The sequence below is a fragment of the Drosophila navojoa genome, chromosome 5 (assembly GCF_054131105.1).
Source record: "Drosophila navojoa isolate 15081-1374.11 chromosome 5, UAZ_NAV_1.0, whole genome shotgun sequence".
Taxonomy (NCBI): domain Eukaryota; kingdom Metazoa; phylum Arthropoda; class Insecta; order Diptera; family Drosophilidae; genus Drosophila; species Drosophila navojoa.
The window spans coordinates 11,388,218-11,405,080 of NC_142893.1; the positions used below are offsets into that span (position 1 = coordinate 11,388,218).

Genomic DNA, 16,863 nt, shown 5'->3' on the forward strand with positions numbered 1-16,863 from the left:
TTTTCAATGTAGGTCGCTTTACTTTCGCAGTCAAAAAGAAACAAAAACAAAAACAACAGAAAAAAAGTGGAAAAAGTTTTGCCTCTTATTGATTTTGTGACAGTTGTGCGAGTTCTACTACGCCCCCGCAACGTCTGCTCTTGCCGTGCTGTTGTTAGCGTTTAGGCCCTGTATAATTCAATTCAATCAAGCAAAACAGTTTGCCCAAGTGTCTCCAGTGGCGTGTACTTGATTCTTGTTGTTGTTGTTGCTTTTGCTGTTTGTTGCCAACTGTCTAACTGATATGCTTTCTACTTTCTTTACATTTCGTGCTCTCTATCTCTGTCTCTGTTTATATATATATATATCTTGCTCTATCTCATATTTCGTAGCATGTTCTATATTTGCATGTTTCCATGTCACGCACTGATGTTATGAAGAAAATAAGAAGACTTCTTGACTTTGCTCTCAAATGAAAGTGACAAGAGCAGCTGACGTTTGTTTCGCTGCATATTCCAGCCACAGGAACTTACAAGAATAGAATAATATATGTTAAAAATTCATTTATTTTAATATATATTCTACGATTTTAGTACATGTTTTGCTCACTAAACACATATTAAATTATTTATATATATAATATTTCTACTAGATCGCTTAATATTTGATCTCTCTAAGCAACTTGAGAAGTTTTTCTGCGTATTCCACATTGTGCACATGGCATATTTCATGTCCTTCGCACGCTACTACTGTAAGTAATTCGCATATGAGTTATTAACGCAGTGAGGGAGATGAACGCATGTAATGCCTTTTGACTTTAGCAATCATTCTGTCACGACACGGCATCACTTCAGTGCGATACCCTGCGCAACCCTGAGTGCTCCCAGCTGCTCTCTCTCTCTGCTGCTCTCTTCGGCAGTGCGTTTCGGTCGCCATTGGTAGCAGCCGCCTGTCATAAATTGCCTAAGCTTATGCTCTTACTTCTTTTTCTGCTGCTGCTGCACCCACTCATTCACTGATTCATTCATTCACTCAGTTACCGTCTGTCGTATGCTATCTTCCCTCTCTGTTGCTCCCTTCGGTTTTTTTCTTTCTATTTGTCTGTCTGTGCGGGCTTTCCTGTTGCCTGCGCTTGCCCTCGTTTTCAACGTGAGCGAAACGTGCGCCTGTCATGTCGCCATTTTTTATTTCAGTTTTTGCGTTTTTCCTGATGATTTCCGTGGCATACACTAACACACACACATTGTGTGCTGGCTGGCGCACGTGCTGCTGACATCAAAATAAATAAGAGCGACTCTAAATGACAGTTTTGCATTAGATTTCTGTAACAAAACTTGCCGAACGGCTGCCAAAACTTGTCCACAGTTGAATTTTCCAGCTCAGTTTCCTTTTCAGTTCTACGTCGCCATTTTTTCTTCTCCTTTTTTGCATTTCCTGCGCAATTCACTTTCGTTCATTGATATTGTTGTTGTTGTTGTTGTTGCTGCTGTTGGCTCTTACAGTTGGATTGCATGCGAGCTTACAGTTTTTCTTGGCGTCCCTTTCCTTATTGATATCAAAAGTTTAAGTGCAGCTTTGGCTGCCGCTTACATTTTGCTTTGGCTTATCCCCTGCTTACAAACTTGAAAACTCACTCGAAAAAAAGAGATGAGATAACGACAGAGCTTGCTTCACTATGAGTGCGAGCGAGAGAGACTGAGAGTGCAGCTGAGCTTGAGCTCAGTGAGCTGAGTGAATCGTGTGCTGAAAGTTCTGAGCCGCACTGCATGGATTTATAAATAGGTGCGAGCGAGATAGCATGCGAGCGCAGTGTGTGAGAATGTATGTTAAATAAAATGTACGCCTCTCCCCCTAAACGAATTTAACTGTAAACGACGCGAAGGAAACAAATAAATTTTATTTGATTCGAGTGTTTTGTTTTATTTTATTTATTTATTTTTGCTTTTGTTGCATCCGACATGGTAGCGCTTTGATTGTATTGAGGAGTAAGTTTTCCGCTTTGCCGCGTTGTTTTATATGAGCTGAGCCTACTACATTTACATACATGCCAGGCACGTACATGTATCTGTCTACATCTCTCTGTGTGTGTGTATGTGTGTTTGTGTATGTTTTTTTGAGTGTCTGGCAAGCTACCAGCATTTATGCCATTTCAAGTTTTGCCTAAATTGATTTTCTGTTACAATTTCAATACGTGTGTGAGTGTGTGTCTGTGTGTGTGTGTGTGAGTGAAGAAACATTTTGCCATTTGATTGCTTTACTTGGCCATTTGCTGGGACCCTGTTATATGTTTGTATAAACTCACTTGGTACACATATGAATGAATGCCTTGTATTTCGTTGTTTCTGCTGAAAACGCGTCTGGCATAAAATCATTTCTAATTTGCTAGAATCTAGGCAAAACAAAAACAGAAACTGAAATAATATTGCAATAGACATTTTACGAGGGTCGTTCTCAAAGTAATCAGCTCATTTATGCGCCAGCACTCGTGCCACACAAATAAATTAGGCAACATGAATGGACATGTTGTTCTCGCAATGCCACAACAGTTCGAAAATCAGGAAAAACAAGAAAACTAGCTAGTTTTGCTTTCTTAATTAGCTTGCTTTTCTTTCAGCAATGGCGTAAACAAGTTTTGTTATTGGAAAACAAAAAAACGTAAGATTTAAATTCAACTACAGCAACTCCTTGAGCATATATAATATAAATATTAAATAATCAATACAAGTAATATAAATTTGATTATAGTTTCGTTGTGGCAACCGCAGTGCGACCCTCGGCTTATGCTGCTTTCTTGCTTGCTTGGAAGGAAGCGGGCTTTAGAGCACTTCCTGCTGTGCACATCCTTGAGCTGCTGCTGTTTGCCTGCAAAAGTTTTCAAGTTGTGCAGCTCGACGGCCAAATGGCAAAAATCTACAACTTGATGGCAACAGAAGAAAGCAGCGCGGCTAGAGAAGGTCCAAACAGCAGGATGGCCAACTAAAATCTGTTTTAGTTTGCTTTTCCTGTGTGTTTGCGCCACATTTATTTGCTGTTTTTCTCCATCTCAGTCTCTCTCACACTCTCTCTCTTTCTCTCTGACTTCCTCTCTCTCTCACACTTCCTCTCTCTTTCTCTCGTTCTTTGATTTCCTCTCTCTTTCTCTCTCCCTCTTTCTGGCTCTGTCAGTATTTGCTGCCTGCTGGTTCCTGCCCGCATATAAATATTTGATTTGATTGTTTCTCGGTTCGACGTGTCAGTGTGCGTGTGTGTTTGCGCGTGTGTGTGTGTAGCCATGTGTGTCTTGTATTTGTTGCTCGGACAATGATTCTAGCTGCCAGTTGCGCGGGCATGAAAAACACGGATTAAACGGAAAGTGCAAATGTCCAGCCTGTTATTTGACTGACAGCCGTTCCTTTAATGCATTTCAATGGAAAATAAAATAATGCAATGTTTAAGCTTTATTGTATACTAAAATGCTTTATAAATAAAAGAATAAACCAGCTTATCTAGCTAAACTGTTGGCAATCGTAATAGACATCAAATCCATTTTAAAATATTTATTTAATTTTAACTTTTTTTGTTAAACTAATGCATTTTAGTTTGCTTTTGTATAAATTTTCTTTTCTGACAAATATACAAAATTTATTTAATATTTAAAAACGTATTATGTATGAGTAAAAAGGTTTATTTTTATTATTTTTTAATTTTATTAGATTGATATTTTAAGCTGAATAAATGAATAGAAATTTTTTACAAAAAATATATCTATAAGTTATACAAAATAAAATAAATCCTTAAATTTGAAAATAGTTAAACAATAATAAAATACAAGTACTTACAGTTCCTAGAAAGGATGCCACTTGGAAACTCTTGAAAAATAGCTGTAAATGCGGCGCGGTTTCAAGTTGAAAACTGCAGCACTAGAAACTTTTTAGGGAAGCTTAGATTTCAGCGCAAGCAAACAAAACTTCAAATATACCAAAAGCTGAGTCGAGAAATCCATCTTAGAAATTGTTAAGCATTTAGCCAACTTTTTGCTATTGTTGTTGGGTCTCAGATGTGCGCTAAAAAGTATGCTAAGTTGATGGCATGGAGCACTTGAACTATTATTGCGTCTCGACTTCAAAGCCATTGCCTCTGCCCGGGCATAATTAGCTGAATATAAATAAATGATATTGTCTGCCATTGAAGGTCGACGACTTGGATAAATGTAATACATATTTAATTTGGCATTTGGAGTGCTTGCGCACCGAAATTGGATTTGTTTAAGCTTTTGTCATGGCAAAGACAACATTTTTATATGCTATTGGAAATTGGATTTTTTGTTGTTGTTGTTGCTGTTGTTACTTGGTTCATCATCGTTGTTTTGTGTGTTGTGCACTAGAAAATCGTTAAGCGTTAACATGGCCATTGTTATTGTAGTTGTTAGCTAGCATTGTTATTGTTATTGTTGTTGATTGTAGCTGTTGCTGTTGCTGGTGCTGCTGCTGTTGCTGCTGCTCTCGTGACTGTTGCCATTTTCATTGTGCTGAAATGTCAGTGGGTCAGAGTGACCTAAGCGCTGTGGGGTTGTTGCCCAAAAATAAAAAGAGATGAAAAATACATGCAACCGGTGCAAGTGGCACATGGTTCAAGTATTTTCTATAGTCCATTGTCAACACCAGAGTGTGCCACAAAATATGCTGCAAGGAATAATAAAACCACCGACAATGGCTAAACAGTGCCACACACTGACAAAAGCTGCGTTTATACAATGTAAAACACGGCGTATGCGTAATTATTATTTATATTTTACATTATCTAAGCTAATCTATAATTTGGCGCAGTGGCAACAGCAGCAGCAACAGTAGCAGCAGCAGCAGGAGCAGCAGGAGCCAAAGGCCAGCTGTTAATGAAATTTATGACTAGAGTTCATGAACTCGCAACAACAAAGCTTTTGCGGCATTCGACTCCAGGACCAAGGAGCAACAGCAACAGCAACAGCAGCAACGGCAGCAGCAGAAATTGCCTCCAACCTTTGGCTGCCATGTTGCCAGACTGCCAGCTGCCTGACAAGCTGGAAAATTTTGCCACCTGAGCGGCGCGAGCGGCAGCAGCAGCAGCAACAGCAGCAACAACAGTGTCAGCAACAATGACAACGCCTGGCCGAATAAATTCTCATTTATGACACTTAAAAGCCGACACCAGACCCAGCTCCAGGACTCGGCAGCACTCATCCTCATGTTGCTTTTGCGGATTGCTGCCGTTGCTGTTGCTGCTCGTTAGCTGCTGTATGTACGCAAACAAGCAGCAATAACAACAGCAGCAACAGCAGCAACAGAATGCGGTAGATTGCCACGCCTGCGGCTGAGTATCAAACTGTGCTGCAAAGCATCGGCATTCACACACACACATACACACACACACAGACTGAAATCGTATGCATTGCGACAATTGATAAGAAAATGCGTTACAAATTAGCAACAACAACAGCGACAACAGTTGCAGACAGCAACTACTTCATGCTGTATCAACATCGACAGCAGCAGCAGCCATTTGCCACGCACGCACACACACAGACGCACTCACATATTGCAACAATGACAGGCGACATTTTATGGCTGCCGCCCGCAGGGTATTTGCACTCTCCATTCATCAATGCTTGCATGAAATTATTTTCAATTTACAGTTCAATAAATAGCAAAATATTATAAACTTTATAATTGAGCTTAATTTTTGCAGTTTCTCTCTTTCGTTTCGTTTCGTTTCGCTTTGCTCATTATTTTTTTGCACTCTCTTTCTCTTGTGCAGCTTTATCTTTTATTTCTCTACTTTTCACTGCCATAAACTGCATTTTTTTTTGCAACTTCCATATCCATTGTTTAACTTATCAACGCTTCTTACTTTACCTTCAAACTTGAGCTTTGCTTTTATTTTTTATTCCTCTTTTCACTTACTTGTTTCACAGCTGCTTCATTTTTTTTTTTTCGTCCGTTTTGTTAATTTTTAAGCTCTTACTTACCTTAAAGCTTCATATTGCAGTTTCTCTTTAACTTTTCATTCTTTCTCTTTGTTTTTCCTCCTTTACTTCGCTGGCTTTTCGCTTCATACATTCTGCTTAAGTCGCTTCCATTTTTTAATATAAATGTAGCTTAAAGTTTTTATTGTTTGAAGCGTTTTGTAGCAACGCCTTCTTATTGAAACTTATTTGCTTTTCACTTCGCTACTGTCTCTCTAAAATGTATTCCATTTTTATTCTCACTTTTGGCTATATGATGATGAAGTAATCCTCTCATATTTTTTGGGGCCAACGTGCAGGGTATCTGAAAAAGTTGTTAAATGAACTTTGGTTTTTATGCTCAGCTTTTTTCCCTGTTGCTCCGGCAGTCATTAATGATATCATGCGTATACCTGACTGTGTGAGTGTGTAACTCTCACAATCCTCTTTCTCTCGCCCTCTCACTCGCTCTCGCTTTCCTGTCTGCTGCTCTCCGTTTCGGATTACAGGTGATTAAATGCGCGCAACGGCAAAAGTTTAATTGACTTTTTGCCAATTTGAGTGCAACAACAACAAGAGCAACAACAATATGTTATAGTTTATGTATATGTATATATTTTATTTTATTTTATTGTTTTTATTTTTGCACATTTCATATTAATTTTTGTGATTTTTATTATTATTATTATTTTATTTTTTTTGCCGTTAAGTGCCTTGAATTTGTGCGCGTGAATGTTATTCATATTCATTTGATATTCGCTTCATTTGGCTGGCAGTCTGCACCGTCTGCCATTTGCATTTGACATATGATAAATTTAATTGGTTTTCTTCTGCCATTGGCGCCCGTTGCCATCGAGCCCAGCTACTCTGGCAATTGATACTGCGAATCAATTAACCATGTGGGCTGGTTCAATGAACGCGTCTTTTATTTGACCCACTTGCCTCGAATGAATATCTGTCGCTTCTTTTGCGCTCAAACATTGAGATTGATGTATGTATTTCAATGAAGTTTTCAATAAGAATCGAAGCAAAAAAGAACAAAAAATGCCCGAAAAAAATTAAACTTTTATGAGACCGCAAACTAAGAAAATCTCCTTGCCATTGCCATCTCTTATGCAAATGTATTCCATGAATAGACCAATTTTCTTGTCGAAATAAACCAATCTGAGCACTAAAGCAGCCAAACGCCAGCCAGCCAAAGACCCAAAGCCAAAGCGCAAGCCCCAAAAAAACCAAAATGTTCTCGTCGGGACTTAAGTAATTGTAAAATGCTAAAGCGATTTGCGTATGTTTTAGTTGCGAAAAAGCCAAGTGGAAAACGCAGGGGGTGGAGGTGTTGCGAGGCAGTAGTCGATGGAGTTGTGGGTTGTATTACTACTAGCTACCCAAGTGTTAGAGCTATACCCTTTCATCTGCTTGGCAGTGAAGATTTAAGCCCTCTTGTTAGGCTTTGAAACAATTTGAAAAGTTGTTCAACTTTAGAAGCGTTAGATGTCATTAGTAGAAGGACTTGGAGAAAGTGATCCAGAATAAGAGCATTAGAATTTTGTATAACTTGCGAAATGTATTTTATTCAGCTAAAAAGGCTTTGCATCTTAATAAGTATCATATATAATATTGTTTAGCTCAAAATCCCTTACCTTGATGCTTTATTTTTATAGTATTATTCATTATGGCTTCAATGAAATAACTTCCAGCTCATGCTTGCTGCAAGAGCATTAAAAATTCGTATAACTTATAAAAATCCGTTTCTTAACATTTCCTCTTTTTAGTTCATGCTAAACCCAAACTAAACAGAATTCATTTGCATGTGCTGCAGTGTAAATTTTTTTTCTGCGCTTTCTCTTTGCGTTTGATTTTTCATCTAATCCGTGCGTTTACATGAAAAAATATCCGAGTACCCAAACCCAAAACTTTCCCGCTCTCCGCTGGCTGCCACGCTGCATTGACTGAGCGAGTGAGTAGGCGAATGAGTGAGCGAGTGAGTGAGTGAGTGAGTGAGCGTGTGTGAGTATATAACGATTAGGTTCTTGTATTTTTTTTAGGAAGGGCTTACTTTTATATCAAAAATGGCTGCGCACAGTTCGTTTAGCATGTGTGTGCGTGTGTGAGGGAGTATGTATAAGAGTGTGCGTGTGTGTGTGTGTGTGTGTGTGTGAGCAGCTCAGAATTTCAAAATGGGTGAAAGCCAATTTTCACACTCAACTAAATTGGGTTAGTTGGGCTGTGTGACGGTGTGTTTGGGTGCAGGATGTCTGTCTCTGTGTGTGTGTGTGTGTTTGTGTGACGAGCTGCAGGTGCACGTTGCACGTTACATTGCGAGAACGACGTTGGGGAAAAAGTTTTTCCTTTATATTTTCTTTTGTTGATTTCATGCGCATTTCGATATGATTTATGACGTGCAAATTGTATGCAGCAATATTTGGGATTTCGCTCTATTTCAATTTCTCGCCATCCATCTCATTCTCTCCATCTCCCTCCCTTTCTCACACTTGCTCTTTTATTCGCTCTCGTATATTTTTTTTCCCCTTCGAAATCTGCTTTGCGTCATTGACACGTATGCAGATAGAAATGAGTTATGAGAACTTTTTGAATGTGCGAATGTGAGAAATCAAAGATGTTTTATGACCTCTTCCTAATGTCTTTGACTTGAGCTGATGCCCTGCTATTATATATATATTAATATAATGGCATTTCATATATAACTTTGATACGATTTACAGTTTATTTGACATTTGATTACATAGTACCCAGCATAGTTTATATATTATTAACATTTTAGTTTGGTTCGCAAAATGAATTTCAAATTCAATTGAATTTAATTTATTATACATAAATTGTTTTTGGCGAAAGAAACAGTTATAAATATTGCATATTGTTCCATTAAATTTTTAATAAAATTTGCCAATATTTTTCAATAATAAAATTCAAATTCAGGGACTGAACCGAAAGACGAAATGAAATAAAATAAAAATAAAAAATATATAAATATATTTTATTTAGTTGAATATTTTTGTTAGTAATGCCATAACATATAAATATTGTATTTTAAAATATTAAAAAACTAATTTAAAATACAAACATTCAAATATTTTAGCCAGACTAACGCTAAGCTCTTAAAAAGTAATAAACTAATGTAAGCAAAAAACAAATATTTTTATTTACTTTATGCATTTGTGAAATTTTAAAGACCTGGTTAGAATATTAAAAGTGTGCTCAATTTGAAATTCAAATGAAATGCGCCACTTTTTCATAAAGTTTTCAAACAAATTTATTTTTCTTACAAAAAATATGCGAATTTCCCTTTTACTTATCAAATGTTTCTCTTTCTTATGCTTGCAGGTAAATACAAAGTCTTACATATAAATACATACATATATAAGCAGAGGCTGTAGAAATTTTGTAAGTAAATGGAAAGCGATTTTCACAAATAGGCCTGTGGTTCAATTAACTCTTCACTGTGAAATTGTTGTTTTTATGTGTGTGGAGACGAAGGAGCGAACGAACGAGTTAGCTGAACCTTTTGCGGGTTGGATTTACTTAAAGAGAATGGACCATTACGGCAATACGTAGAAATGAGGGCTAGCTGTGATGCTGATGCTGATGCTGAAGCCATAAAGGCAAAAGGGTCCAATGTAGCAATTTGCTGGGCACATCCTCTCGCTATGGTCAACAAACCGAATCGTTACGGCGACGCGTAATGAAAATTAATGCTGACGATCCGTAAACGGAAAGTAGGAGAAAAACAAAAGTAAAAGTCGTGAACGAGTCTGCGTTTGGGCCTCTTGTTCTCGTTGTCGTTGTTGTTTGTGTTGCTGTTGTTGTTTAGTCCACGATATGTCGGCGAAAGTCGGGCGAAAATTTAACGAACCGTAAAGTGATTCAACCTTGACGCTTGTCGCACACATTCCACAGGCCCATTAATACACACCAAGCGAACGCTCTATGGAATATCAAAAGGAGATGACCATATATATACACATATATGTAGTGTTAGAGCGGTGCAGCTAGAGAGGCTGTCTTGTGTGCTCTTGATGAATAAATTATGTGATGGCAATAAATTAAAATTTAACAAAGTTTAACAAATGCTCCCGTTGCTGTTGCTGTTGCTGTTGCATACGTTGGCTTTAAGCCGTGGCTAAAACGGCCTGGCTGTGAGGCAGCTGCATTTTTAATGCCCCAAAAAGTATGCTATGCCATAATCAAATTTCATGCGTCTGCTAGCACCACCTTACAACTTTGCCCCCTGGCTGCTAAATAGCTATGACTAACTATATATAAACACACACACATATATAGGCTACACTCCTTTCTGGTTGGTTTATATTTTAGCTGCGAATTATGCATGAGCTTATTCTCCATGGCAGGCAACTTTGTCCAGTTGTGGTTCAGGCAATAGACGGGCAGTTTATTATAAAATTTGTTTTACATAGTTCTATTAAATTTCACATAGTTTTTCAATATACACATAGCCATATAAAAAACGAGTAATTAAACAGAGGTATTAGTAGGGGGCAAAAGCTTATGCTATGACAGAATTTTAAGCCGATCCAAATCAATATTCCAAAAGTTGGGCTTGAATTCTTTTTCATTCTTTCTGTAAGACTTTAAAGTGAATAAAAACTATTTTTTACAAATTATGATTATTAGTTTCACTGTTAAATAGACATAAAGCAGATCTCTACTTTTAAAGGAACTGCTCCCAATAGTTCGAGCTAATGCTTATTCAGATCAATGCAAGTTAAAAGTAAAAACCCATCAGAAATAAGGAAAAATCAATACAAGCTAGGCACAAAATTCTTAACTTAATAGCTCCTATCTTTATGTCTTGATCTTAAATTCTTTTCGAATCATAACTCCTCTCAATTCGTTTAGGCTCAGTTTCCAAGCGATGCACTCGCCTAATGTGATTTTGTTTTGGAGATAAGAATCTGGTAATTTGCTTAAAGCAACAAATTTGTTTATGAAAATTTCTGACTGCTCCCCAATGGCTGCTTCCAATTAGACTTAACCCCCTTTCATGTTTTTTTTTTGTGTGTAACTTTATAAGCGCACCTCGCACAGCTGAGCATTGCCGCGTCATAAAATAAAAATCAAGTGAAATGCCTATCTCTAAATTACCAGCCAGGAAATGGGATGGGACTGTCAAATTGTGGGCGGAATGGTACAAAGGCGGGCTGGGATGAGCGTAATGGGGCTTTTGTAAACTTTTTGTTGTCATTGTTGTTGTTGTTGTTGTCATTGTTGTTGTTGTTGCTTTGCGTTTGCGCTCGTCGGGCATTGCCGCTTGATTTAACTTGAAACTTGGCTCATTTGTATTAAGTTCGCCACTCGCTGCGGTTAAAGCAAATGAGTGTGTTGGCCAAAGTTTGAGTGTTGTTGTTGTTGTTGTTGCTGTTGCTGCTGCGGCTGCCGCAGAAGCTAGTTGCAAAAGCTGGTGGGCGGGAGGCTTGGGTGAGCTAAGGGTCGCTGTCTTAGCTGCAGGCAGCTCTGATCAAATAATCTTGTTTGATGATGAGTTTGCCCACATACAAACACAAGAGCAGCGCGCGCACACACACACACACCCACACAGCCACACAGGCACACACATACACACACAGCTGGCATTGCAGATAAAACGCCAAAGTTTTCATTCTATTTTCTACTTTTGAGGATTTGTGTTACATTTTGTTAGCAAAATAAAAAAAAATATATATGTTTGTATGTGTGTGTATATAAAAAAAAGTTGAAACTTGTGTTTGAAGTTTTTCTGTCTGTGTGAGTATGTCTGTCTGCTTATCTGTGTGCGTGTGCGTGTGTGGCATTTTGATTTTTCGTACTTGAAATTGGTTTGGCATAAACCATTTTCGTGGATATCATCAACGGCGCTTGAAACTTTTTTGTTTTTGCGTTTGAACTTTGCTGTCTGAAGTTATAAACAAATTAAAATTGTATTAAAATGTCAGCGCATGTACAAATGCAGAGCTGTACATTGGATTGAAATTATGCTGGCACACGCCACTTGCCATTTGCCACTTGCCGCATGCCACATGCCGTACGACCACAAACACCACCGGCTAGACGTGTCCAACGCCCACAATTTGCGCCGAAACAACAACAAAATATATAATCAATGCGGTTGGCTCACAGGTTACCCTGTAAAACTGCGAATTATAGAAATATTAAAATATAATTTAGAATAAAATATTAAAAAAAAAAAATAAAATAAAAAATAAATAATAATAATAAATAAAAATATATAAAAAATATATATAAATAAAAAATATATAAAAAATAAAAGATATATAAAAAATATAAAAATAAAAAATATATAAAAAATATATATATATATAAAAAAAAATAAATAAATAAATAAAAAATAAAAAAAAAAAAATAAATAAATAAAAAATAAAAATAAAAAATAAATAAAAAATAAAATGTAAAAAATTTTAAAAATAAAAAAAGAAAAAATAAATTAAACAAAATAATAAAAACAAATATATTAGAAAAAGTAGACAAATTATAATATTTCAAAATAAATATAATAAATAAACAATTTGTTGAAATGTAGAAAAATGTATAAGAAATATATGTTAAATGAGACAATGTTATGTTGCGCAAATATAAATAATAATTTATGCGTTCACATTTATGAAAATTATCTAATAAACAATCTGAAATGTACCTTTAAAAATGTATCTATTGCGCTGCTAGAACAAGCAAGCTCTAAAGTTGAACCTGAAGCATACTTCAGAAAGTTTCTATAGCTGTTTTTATAGCATACTTTTGTTTATCTTCACTGTTGGCCAGGTCTACAACGAAAAAAATGTAGCCAATTTAGACAACTGTTTGGCATAATATTCAGCATGCCGTGTGCATGTTATATGTCTAGTTGGGTATTTTAAAAATGAGTCTGGGTAATTGCACAGCGTGTCTGTGGTAACAAGCCCTCAGGTTTAGCATTCAGCGTTCAGTTTTCAGCTTTCAGCCGTCTGCCGTCTGCCGTCTGCCGTCTGCCGCATGCCGTGTGCAAACTTTATTATGAAAATTTCATTTTAATTGAGCGAGTTTTGGTGTCGTTTTAGCTGCTGCCAGTGGTAGTTGCTGTTGTTGTTGTTGTTGTTAGAGTTGTCATCGTTGTCTACGCCCTGAACTGCACATTTAATATGCATTGCACTCATTTCAACTGCTGAGCCCTTTGGCAACTAGTTTTTTTATTTATTTATTCCCTTTCTGTGAAGGATTTGTTGATGCATTATATACAGCTGACAAAGTGACAGTAAAATTAATCAAAGAGAAGTTTTAGAGGAATTTTTTCCGCCTTTTTTTCTACAGCTAGAATTTTCGTGTTTTCCTTATAAAGTAATTCAATTCAGATTTTTGTGATTTCCTTTTAAATATAATATTCATAAAATAGTGAGGTTAGCAGTTGCTGAAAAAGAAGATTTATGTAGAGTAGAGTAAAATGTTTTTATCTTGAAAATCATCTGCGAGTAGCTTGAGTTATTCTATAGGAAAACCCTAATTGTTGTTCCGTTTGTCATCTCTTATTCAAATGCTTACGCATTTAAAACACACAAAAAGTTGTATAGATCTAAAGTTTTACCTGAATAACCAATAGCTCTAAAGCACTACGTACACATTTGAAATATCACAGAAAACCCTTAAACAATTTGCCAGTAAATTTTGTCTTCTGCTCAATCAATATCGAGTACACAACAGACAAATTCCATTTGCTTGGAATTGCAATTGAGCGTTATAATGCGTCATTACGAGGTCAGCTGGTTGCATTTCAAAGAATTTCCTGGCAAAATGAATGAATGCATATGGAAATGCGGTCTTTCAGTTGCTGTTTACTATTCATACTCCCTCGCTCCCTCTCTCTCTCTCTCCCATTCCGTCTGTAGCTACATTAGAAAAGCTGTAGAGCCTTTAAATATTTCAGTGAGACTCTCTCCCTCATATCATAAATAAGCAAAATGAAATATAAGAGCATTTTCAAATGCCACTTGACACCGTATGTCGACTATGTTAGCTGTCAGGGAGTTAGCAGCAGCTAAACAAGACCTCCCTCACCTACTCACCGTCACCCGGCCGCTGCTGCGCCACACTCAACTACACTCAACACTCTTGTCATTGTCAGATGCATGCATTAAAATGCAATGATAACAAGCAGCAAGCAACGAGAACAACAACAACAACAACAACAACAGCAACAGCAACAGCAAATTCTCCTCAATAGTTTTGCCAGTAAAAGTTCTTTGTTGTTTTGATTTAACTCAAGAAGAAGAAGTTGAAGCAGAAGCAGAAGCAGTATCAGCAGCAGCAACAACCACAGCTAAAGCAGAATATTAGGCGAAAGTGGCTTGGAAAATCTAAAAGCCGCAACAGCAAGCGTTCAAGCGTTCAAGTGATGCAGCCAAAGCATCAGCTAGCTGTATACCAGCCACGGGGTACAACAACAACAACAACAGCAGCAGCAGCAACAACAACAACAACAACAACAACAACAACAACAACAACAACAACAACAACAACAACAACAACAACAACAACAACAACAACAACAACAACAGCAGCAACAACAACAGCAACAGCCACTTGTGATGTCAACGGCATCAACAGCTGTGGCTGTGTCGAAGTTCGCTTGCTGTCAAGCACCACCAAGTAGTAGCAGCAGCAGCATCAGCCCAAGCCCCAAGCATCTCAAATCACCCACGCAACCACCCAACGCCCAGCACCTCCACCACTATAAACAACAACCACAAAACTTGGGTATTTTTTTTATTTTTATTAATTTTGCATAAAATCTGCAACAATATTTTTTGTGTAGCTGCGTTTTTGGCTTTACTGCGTGCTCAAGTGCACAGCTTTGCCAACGGGGGCGTAAGGGCGTGTCTCACAAAAGAAAAATAAAATAAATAAGAAAAATGAATAACGAAAACGAGAACCAAAATGCACAAAATGAACGACTTGAAATACAAACAATATGCTGAGCAAATAAATTGAATTGAAACTGGAGAGTTGTTGTAGTGTCACTCAACGAGCTGTGGCAGCTGCCACAGTTGCAGCTACAGTCACAGTCACAGCCACAGCCACAGCCACAGCCACAGCAGTCGACTAATCAATTGAATTAGCGACTAGTCTAGTAGCACTCACAGCTTCCCGCACTATCCTTTTTCTCTTCAGTGCTCCAACTCTTTGTCTAATCAAGGCTAACCAAATGTGCTTCAGCATAGAAATTTGGCAATGAGTTGGGGAAAATGTCAATGTAAAGTGAAGAGCTGTTGATTGACTTTTAGAGAGCTTAAAGAGACGTTGATAAAGGCAAATATTTCATTGTGAATGCTGCCCAAATTCTAGACTAATTTTAGAATGTAAAGAGAATAAATTAATAAATCATTCATATCGTTAAAATTTTATTATAGAATTGATTAAAATTAAATAAATTGGCAATTTATATTTAATATAATAATTCTAGTTAGAATTTAATTCAAGAACTGGATTAATAATTTGAAAAATATTATTCCGAAAATCTGAATTCAAGGAAAAAATACTCTTCCTACAGTTCCCTTCACAGAAAGTCGAAAAACAATCAGAGTAACAGAGTAAAGTTTGAGCAGAGAAAGAATTGATAGAAATTGCTTTGGAAAGTCAGCTGCCAAGTTGTTTGAAATATCTGACAGATGAAGAGCAGAGATAATAGAATAAAATATTTAAGGCCCACTGAAATGAAATATGCAAGTCAGCTTAGCAATTACTTACTCTATTAAAATTGGTATTGTTGATGAAATGCCCCAGGAAAACTTCGATTTATCGACTAGCGAGAAAAGGAAACATCAATTAATGCCAGCCAGGAGGCAGAGTTTTTTTTTATGCAAAGCTAGGCGAGAATTGAACATGCATAAGTATGCACTTAGAAGTTGGCTTTACTTATTTTTCTTTTCGAAGGGGATTTGAACAAATGAAATGCTGTAAACTTAATGCTGTGGCCCCAAACAAAGCGGAAAGAAAAGAAATTCCGGCTGGCTGTCAAGTGCCAGGCAGTGGTGGGCAGAGGGCAGAGAGGAGGCAAGCAAGCAGCTCAGGCAGCTCAGGCATATAAAAAAGGCGACACGGCAATTGCCTGGCAGGCGGACGCTTATTTTGTAAGTGCCGAAGGACAGCAGGGCCCTAGAGCGGCAGAGGAGCGTCAAATCGATAACAAGCGGAAATGGGGTCAGTGCACCCAAATGCCCAGGCAAAAGCAATCAAAACTCATTGCCAAAACGAGTAACAGAAAAAAAAGAGGCAAACCAAACAAACAAAAAGAAAAAAAAAAAAATGAAAAAAATTAAAAAGTTCCTGGCCAGCTGTTAAGGGCTGTGAGGAGGGGTGAGAAGTTTTTGGACCGCTTACAATTTCAATGCAGCAACAAAACGGTACAAAGGCTAGCTGAAGCAAGTGCTTCAATTTTCCGCACTGCCAACCTGCTGCAAGCGTGATTCGCTTCTCTCTCGCTCTCTCTCTCTCCTGCTCTCTCGTTTGCTGCCCAGTTGAAGCAACAAAAATGTTGTGCATTATCAACGTTTTAACTGAAATATCAGTGGCTGCAGTTGCTGCCGTGCGCACTTAATCAATATTCGATTACAAGCACTGCACCACACCAAACTCACCCACACACACAGCAGCAGCAGCAGCACCACTCAAACATTTACACACAGTTGGCAAGGCCAGACACACACACCCATACATTTTATAGCAACAAACATTCATATTGGCAATTGAATCATGTTTGGTTGCAACAACCCTACCGTTAACCACTGCTGCAATCCCCTTTTAGCCCAGAGCATCTTTTGTGCGTTTACCAATGCACTTTTTGCACAGCACCACCAGCAGCAGCAGCAGCAACAGCCGAAGCCGCAGCCGCAGCAGCAGTTAGTAAGCATTCCCAAGTTCCCTTTAGA

The 16,863-nt window shown here is 37.6% G+C and overlaps 2 protein-coding genes across 5 annotated transcripts in view; both read left to right on the forward strand.

The window, feature by feature from the left end:
• Sdc (Syndecan) overlaps positions 1 to 16,863 on the forward strand; it is a 137,219-nt gene that overhangs the window by 33,080 nt on the left and 87,276 nt on the right. The window lies entirely within an intron of this gene.
• The window catches only part of cv-2 (crosveinless 2-secreting protein), a 141,457-nt gene continuing 138,028 nt past the window's right edge, over positions 13,435 to 16,863 (forward strand). Inside the window, exon 1 of the mRNA XM_089262354.1 lies at positions 13,435 to 14,517. The gene's annotated coding sequence lies outside the window, so the exon portion shown is untranslated. The remainder of the gene's footprint in view (positions 14,518 to 16,863) is intronic.